Below are 8,240 nucleotides of genomic sequence, written 5' to 3'. Positions count from 1 at the left end.
CAATGCGCACCACCCCGTGATGTTTTTCTCACTCCTACTAGTGAATGTCATGTAACACACACCCATACAATGCGCACCACCCCGCCATATTTTTCAGAAACCCATCCTACATTGCCACTGCATGTTCCCTGACCTCCCCATGCTGACCACCCCGCGTTGCTTTCCTCCATCCTACATTGCCAGTCACTGCCTATCCTAATTCAGACCCTCCGATTCACACCACCCCGTGATGTTTTTATCACTCCTACAAGTGAATGTAATGTAACACACACCCATACAATGCGCACCACCCCGCGATATTTTTCAGAAACCTATCCTACATTGCCACTGCATGTTCCCTGACCTCCCCATGCTGACCACCCCGCGGTGCTTTCCTCCATCCTACATTGCCACTCACTGCCTATCCTAATTCAGACCCTCCGATTCACACCACCCCGTGATGTTTTTCTCACACCTACAAGTGAATGTAATGTAACACACACCCATACAATGCGCACCATCCCGTGATGTTTTTCAGAAACCTATCCTACATTGCCACTGCATGTTCCCTGACCTCCCCATGCTGACCACCCCGCGGTGCTTTTCTCCATCCTCCATTGCCACTCACTGCCTATCCTAATTCAGACCCTCCGATTCACACCACCCCGTGATGTTTTTCTCACTCCTACTAGTGAATGTAATGTAACACACACCCATACAATGCGCACCACCCCGTGATGTTTTTCTCACTCCTACTAGTGAATGTAACGTAACACACACCCATACAATGCGCACCACCCCGCGATGTTTTTCAGAAACCTATCCTACATTGCCACTGCATGTTCCCTGACCTCCCCATGCTGACCACCCCGCGGTACTTTCCTCCATCCTACATTGCCACTCACTGCCTATCCTAATTCAGACCCTCCGATTCACACCACCCCGTGATGTTTTTCTCACTCCTACAAGTGAATGTAATGTAACACACACCCATACAATGCGCACCACCCCGTGATGTTTTTCTCACTCCTACTAGTGAATGTAATGTAACACACACCCATACAATGCGCACCACCCCGCGATATTTTTCAGAAACCTATCCTACATTGCCACTGAATGTTCCCTGACCTCCCCATGCTGACCACCCCGCAGTGCTTTTCTCCATCCTACATTGCCACTCACTGAATATCCCAATTCAGACCCTCCGATTCACACCACCCTGTGATGTTTTTCTCACTCCTACTAGTGAATGTAATGTAACACACACCCATACAATGCGCACCACCCCGTGATTTTTTCTCACTCCTACTAGTGAATGTCATGTAACACACACCCATACAATGCGCACCACCCCGCGATGTTTTTTAGAAACCTATCCTACATTGCCACTGCATGTTCCCTGACCTCCCCATGCTGACCACCCCGCGGTGCTTTTCTCCATTCTACATTGCCACTCACTGCCTATCCTAATTCAGACCCTCCGATTCACACCACACCGTGATGTTTTTCTCACTCCTACTAGTGAATGTAATGTAACACACACCCATACAATGCGCACCACCCCGTGATGTTTTTCTCACTCCTACTAGTGAATGTCATGTAACACACACCCATACAATGCGCACCACCCCGCGATATTTTTCAGAAAGCCATCCTACATTGCCACTGCATGTTCCCTGACCTCCCCATGCTGACCACCCCGTGTTGCTTTCCTCCATCCTACATTGCAAGTCACTGCCTATCCTAATTCAGACCCTCCGATTCACACCACCCCGTGATGTTTTTCTCACTCCTACAAGTGAATGTAATGTAACACACACCCATACAATGCGCACCACCCCGCGATGTTTTTCAGAAACCTATCCTACAGTGCCACTGCATGTTCCCTGACCTCCCCATGCTGACCACCCTGCGGTGCTTTTCTCCATCCTCCATTGCCACTCACTGCCTATCCTAATTCAGACCCTCCGATTCACACCACCCCGTGATGTTTTTCTCACTCCTACTACTGAATGTAATGTAACACACACCCATACAATGCGCACCACCCCGTGATATTTTTCTCACTCCTACTAGTGAATGTCATGTAACACACACCCATACAATGCGCACCACCCCGCGATGTTTTTCAGAAACCTATCCTACATTGCCACTGCATGTTCCTTGACCTCCCCATGCTGACAACCCCGCGGTACTTTCCTCCATCCTACATTGCCACTCACTGCCTATCCTAATTCTGACCCTCCGATTCACACCACCCCGTGATGTTTTTCTCACTCCTACAAGTGAAGGTAATGTAACACACACCCATACAATGCGCACCACCCCGTGATGTTTTTCTCACTCCTACTAGTGAATGTAATGTAACACACACCCATACAATGCGCACCACCCCGCGATATTTTTCAGAAACCTATCCTACATTGCCACAGCATGTTCCCTGACCTCCCCATGCTGACCACCCCGCGGTGCTTTCCTCCATCCTACATTGCCACTCACTGCCTATCCTAATTCAGACCCTCCGATTCACACCACCCCGTGATGTTTTTCTCACACCCACAAGTGAGTGTAATGTAACACACACCCATACAATGCGCACCACCCCGCGATGTTTTTCAGAAACCTATCCTACATTGCCACTGCATGTTCCCTGACCTCCCCATGCTGACCACCCGCGGTGCTTTTCTCCATCCTACCCTGCCACTCACTGTCTATCCTAATTCAGACTCTCCGATTCACACCACCCCGTGATGTTTTTCTCACTCCTATTAGTGAATGTAATGTAACACACACCCATACAATGCGCACCACCCCGTGATGTTTTTCTCACTCCTACTAGTGAATGTCATGTAACACACACCCATACAATGCGCACCACCCCGCGATGTTTTTCAGAAACCTATCCTACATTGCCACTGCATGTTTCCTGACCTCCCCATGCTGACCACCCGCGGTGCTTTTCTCCATCCTACACTGCCACTCACTGCCTATCCTAATTCAGACTCTCCGATTCACACCACCCCGTGATGTTTTTCTCACTCCTACTAGTGAATGTAATGTAACACACACCCATACAATGCGCACCACCCCGCGATGTTTTTCTCACTCCTGCTAGTGAATGTCATGTAACACACACCCATACAATGCGCACCACCCCGCGATGTTTTTCAGAAACCTATCCTACATTGCCACTGCATGTTCCCTGACCTCCCCATGCTGACCACCCCGCGGTGCTTTCATCCATCCTACATTGCCAGTCACTGCCTTTCCTAATTCAGACCCTCCGATTCACACCACCCCGTGATGTTTTACTCACTCCTACAAGTGAATGTAATGTAACACACACCCATACAATGCGCACCACCCCGCGATGTTTTTCAGAAACCTATCCTACATTGCCACTGCATGTTCCCTGGCCTCCCCATGCTGACCACCCCGCGGTGCTTTTCTCCATCCTCCATTGCCACTCACTGCCTATCCTAATTCAGACCCTCCGATTCACACCACCCCGTGATGTTTTTCTCACTCCTACTAGTGAATGTAATGTAACACACACCCATACAATGCGCACCACCGCGTGATGATTTTCTCACCCCTACTAGTGAATGTAATGTAACACACACCCATACAATGCGCACCACCCTGCGATGTTTTTCAGAAACCTATCCTACATTGCCACTGCATGTTCCCTGACCTCCCCATGCTGACCACCCCGCGGTGCTTTTCTCCATCCTCCATTGCCACTCACTGCCTATCCTAATTCAGACCCTCCGATTCACACCACCCCGTGATGTTTTTCTCACTCCTACTAGTGAATGTAATGTAACACACACCCATACAATGCGCACCACCCCGTGATGTTTTTCTCACTCCTACTAGTGAATGTCATGTAACACACACCCATACAATGCGCACCACCCCGCGATGTTTTTCAGAAACCTATCCTACATTGCCACTGCATGTTCCCTGACCTCCCCATGCTGACCACCCCGCGGTACTTTCCTCCATCCTACATTGCCACTCACTGCCTATCCTAATTCAGACCCTCCGATTCACCACCCCGTGATGTTTTTCTCACTCCTACAAGTGAATGTAATGTAACACACACCCTTACAATGCACACCACCCCGTGATGTTTTTCTCACTCCTACTAGTGAATGTAATGTAACACACACCCATACAATGCGCACCACCCCGCGATATTTAATCAGAAACCTATCCTACATTGCCACTGCATGTTCTCTGACCTCCCCATGCTGACCACCCCGCGGTGCTTTTCTCCATCCTACATTGCCACTCATTGAATATCCTAATTCAGACCCTCCGATTCACACCACCCTGTGATGTTTTTCTCACTCCTACTAGTGAATGTAATGTAACACACACCCATACAATGCGCACCACCCCGTGATTTTTTCTCACTCCTACTAGTGAATGTAATGTAACACACACCCATACAATGCGCACCACCCCGCGATGTTTTTTAGAAACCTATCCTACATTGCCACTGCATGTTCCCTGAGCTCCCCATGCTGACCACCCTGCGGTGCTTTTCTCCATCCTACATTGCCACTCACTGCCTATCCTAATTCAGACCCTCCGATTCACACCACCCCGTGATGTTTTTCTCACTCCTACTAGTGAATGTAATGTAACACACACCCATACAATGCGCACCACCCCGTGATGTTTTTCTCACTCCTACTAGTGAATGTCATGTAACACACACCCATACAATGCGCACCACCCCGCGATATTTTTCAGAAACCTATCCTACATTGCCACTGCATGTTCCCTGACCACCCCATGCTGACCACCCCGTGTTGCTTTCCTCCATCCTACATTGCAAGTCACTGCCTATCCTAATTCAGACCCTCCGATTCACACCACCCCGTGATGTTTTTCTCACTCCTACAAGTGAATGTAATGTAACACACACCCATACAATGCGCACCACCCCGCGATGTTTTTCAGAAACCTATCCTACAGTGCCACTGCATGTTCCCTGACCTCCCCATGCTGACAACCCCGCGGTGCTTTTCTCCATCCTACATTGCCACTCACTGTCTATCCTAATTCAGACCCTCCGATTCACACCACCCCGTGATGTTTTTCTCACTCCTACTAGTGAATGTAATGTAACAGACACCCATACAATGCGCACCACCGCGTGATGTTTTTCTCACTCCTACAAGTGAATGTAATGTAACACACACCCATACAATGCGCACCACCCCGCGATGTTTTTCAGAAACCTATCCTACATTGCCACTGCATGTTCCCTGACCTCCCCATGCTGACCACCACGCGGTGCTTTTCTCCATCCTATGTTGCCACTCACTGCCTATCCTAATTCAGACCCTCCGATTCACACCACCCCGTGATGTTTTTCTCACTCCCACTAGTGAATGTAATGTAACACACACCCATACAATGCGCACCACCCCGTGATGTTTTTCGCACTTCTACTAGTGAATGTAATGTAAAACACACCCATACAATGCGCACCACCCCGCGATGTTTTTCAGAAACCTATCCTACATTGCCACTGCATGTTCCCTGACCTCCCCATGCTGACCACCCTGCGGTGCTTTTCTCCATCCTCCATTGCCACTCACTGCCTATCCTAATTCAGACCCTCCGATTCACACCACCCCGTGATGTTTTTCTCACTCCTACTACTGAATGTAATGTAACACACACCCATACAATGCGCACCACCCCGTGATATTTTTCTCACTCCTACTAGTGAATGTCATGTAACACACACCCATACAATGCGCACCACCCCGCGATGTTTTTCAGAAACCTATCCTACATTGCCACTGCATGTTCCTTGACCTCCCCATGCTGACAACCCCGCGGTACTTTCCTCCATCCTACATTGCCACTCACTGCCTATCCTAATTCTGACCCTCCGATTCACACCACCCCGTGATGTTTTTCTCACTCCTACAAGTGAAGGTAATGTAACACACACCCATACAATGCGCACCACCCCGTGATGTTTTTCTCACTCCTACTAGTGAATGTAATGTAACACACACCCATACAATGCGCACCACCCCGCGATACTTTTCAGAAACCTATCCTACATTGCCACAGCATGTTCCCTGACCTCCCCATGCTGACCACCCCGCGGTGCTTTCCTCCATCCTACATTGCCACTCACTGCCTATCCTAATTCAGACCCTCCGATTCACACCACCCCGTGATGTTTTTCTCACACCTACAAGTGAGTGTAATGTAACACACACCCATACAATGCGCACCACCCCGCGATGTTTTTCAGAAACCTATCCTACATTGCCACTGCATGTTCCCTGACCTCCCCATGCTGACCACCCCGCGGTGCTTTTCTCCATCCTACATTGCCACTCACTGCCTATCCTAATTCAGACCCTCCAATTCACACCACCCCGTGGTGTTTTTCCCACTCCTACTAGTGAATGTAATGTAACACACACCCATACAATGCGCACCACCCCGTGATGATTTTCTCACTCCTACTAGTGAATGTAATGTAACACACACCCATACAATCCGCACCACCCCGTGATGTTTTTCTCACTCCTACTAGTGAATGTAACGTAACACACACCCATACAATGCGCACCACCCCGCGATGTTTTTCAGAAACCTATCCTACATTGCCACTGCATGTTCCCTGACCTCCCCATGCTGACCACCCCGCGGTGCTTTTCTCCATCCTACATTGCCACTCACTGTCTATCCTAATTCAGACCCTCCGATTCACACCACCGCGTGGTGTTTTTCCCACTCCTACTAGTGAATGTAATGTAACACACACCCATACAATGCGCACCACCCCGTGATGATTTTCTCACTCCTACTAGTGAATGTAATGTAACACACACCCATACAATGCGCACCACCCCGCGATGTTTTTCAGAAACCTATCCTACATTGCCACTGCATGTTCCCTGACCTCCCCATGCTGACCACCCGCGGTGCTTTTCTCCATCCTACCCTGCCACTCACTGTCTATCCTAATTCAGACTCTCCGATTCACACCACCCCGTGATGTTTTTCTCACTCCTATTAGTGAATGTAATGTAACACACACCCATACAATGCGCACCACCCCGTGATGTTTTTCTCACTCCTACTAGTGAATGTCATGTAACACACAGCCATACAATGCGCACCACCCCGCGATGTTTTTCAGAAACCTATCCTACATTGCCACTGCATGTTTCCTGACCTCCCCATGCTGACCACCCGCGGTGCTTTTCTCCATCCTACACTGCCACTCACTGCCTATCCTAATTCAGACTCTCCGATTCACACCACCCCGTGATGTTTTTCTCACTCCTACTAGTGAATGTAATGTAACACACACCCATACAATGCGCACCACCCCGCGATGTTTTTCTCACTCCTGCTAGTGAATGTCATGTAACACACACCCATACAATGCGCACCACCCCGCGATGTTTTTCAGAAACCTATCCTACATTGCCACTGCATGTTCCCTGACCTCCCCATGCTGACCACCCCGCGGTGCTTTCATCCATCCTACATTGCCAGTCATTGCCTTTCCTAATTCAGACCCTCCGATTCACACCACCCCGTGATGTTTTACTCACTCCTACAAGTGAATGTAATGTAACACACACCCATACAATGCGCACCACCCCGCGATGTTTTTCAGAAACCTATCCTACATTGCCACTGCATGTTCCCTGGCCTCCCCATGCTGACCACCCCGCGGTGCTTTTCTCCATCCTCCATTGCCACTCACTGCCTATCCTAATTCAGACCCTCCGATTCACACCACCCCGTGATGTTTTTCTCACTCCTACTAGTGAATGTAATGTAACACACACCCATACAATGCGCACCACCGCGTGATGATTTTCTCACCCCTACTAGTGAATGTAATGTAACACACACCCATACAATGCGCACCACCCCGCGATGTTTTTCAGAAACCTATCCTACATTGCCACTGCATGTTCCCTGACCTCCCCATGCTGACCACCCCGCGGTGCTTTTCTCCATCCTCCATTGCCACTCACTGCCTATCCTAATTCAGACCCTCCGATTCACACCACCCCGTGATGTTTTTCTCACTCCTACTAGTGAATGTAATGTAACACACACCCATACAATGCGCACCACCCCGTGATGTTTTTCTCACTCCTACTAGTGAATGTCATGTAACACACACCCATACAATGCGCACCACCCCGCGATGTTTTTCAGAAACCTATCCTACATTGCCACTGCATGTTCCC

This window comes from Cavia porcellus, unplaced genomic scaffold, assembly GCF_034190915.1.
Source record: "Cavia porcellus strain 051 isolate PalLab524CR breed Dunkin Hartley unplaced genomic scaffold, mCavPor4.1 scaffold_32, whole genome shotgun sequence".
Taxonomy (NCBI): domain Eukaryota; kingdom Metazoa; phylum Chordata; class Mammalia; order Rodentia; family Caviidae; genus Cavia; species Cavia porcellus.
This window is presented reverse-complemented; position numbering follows the sequence as displayed.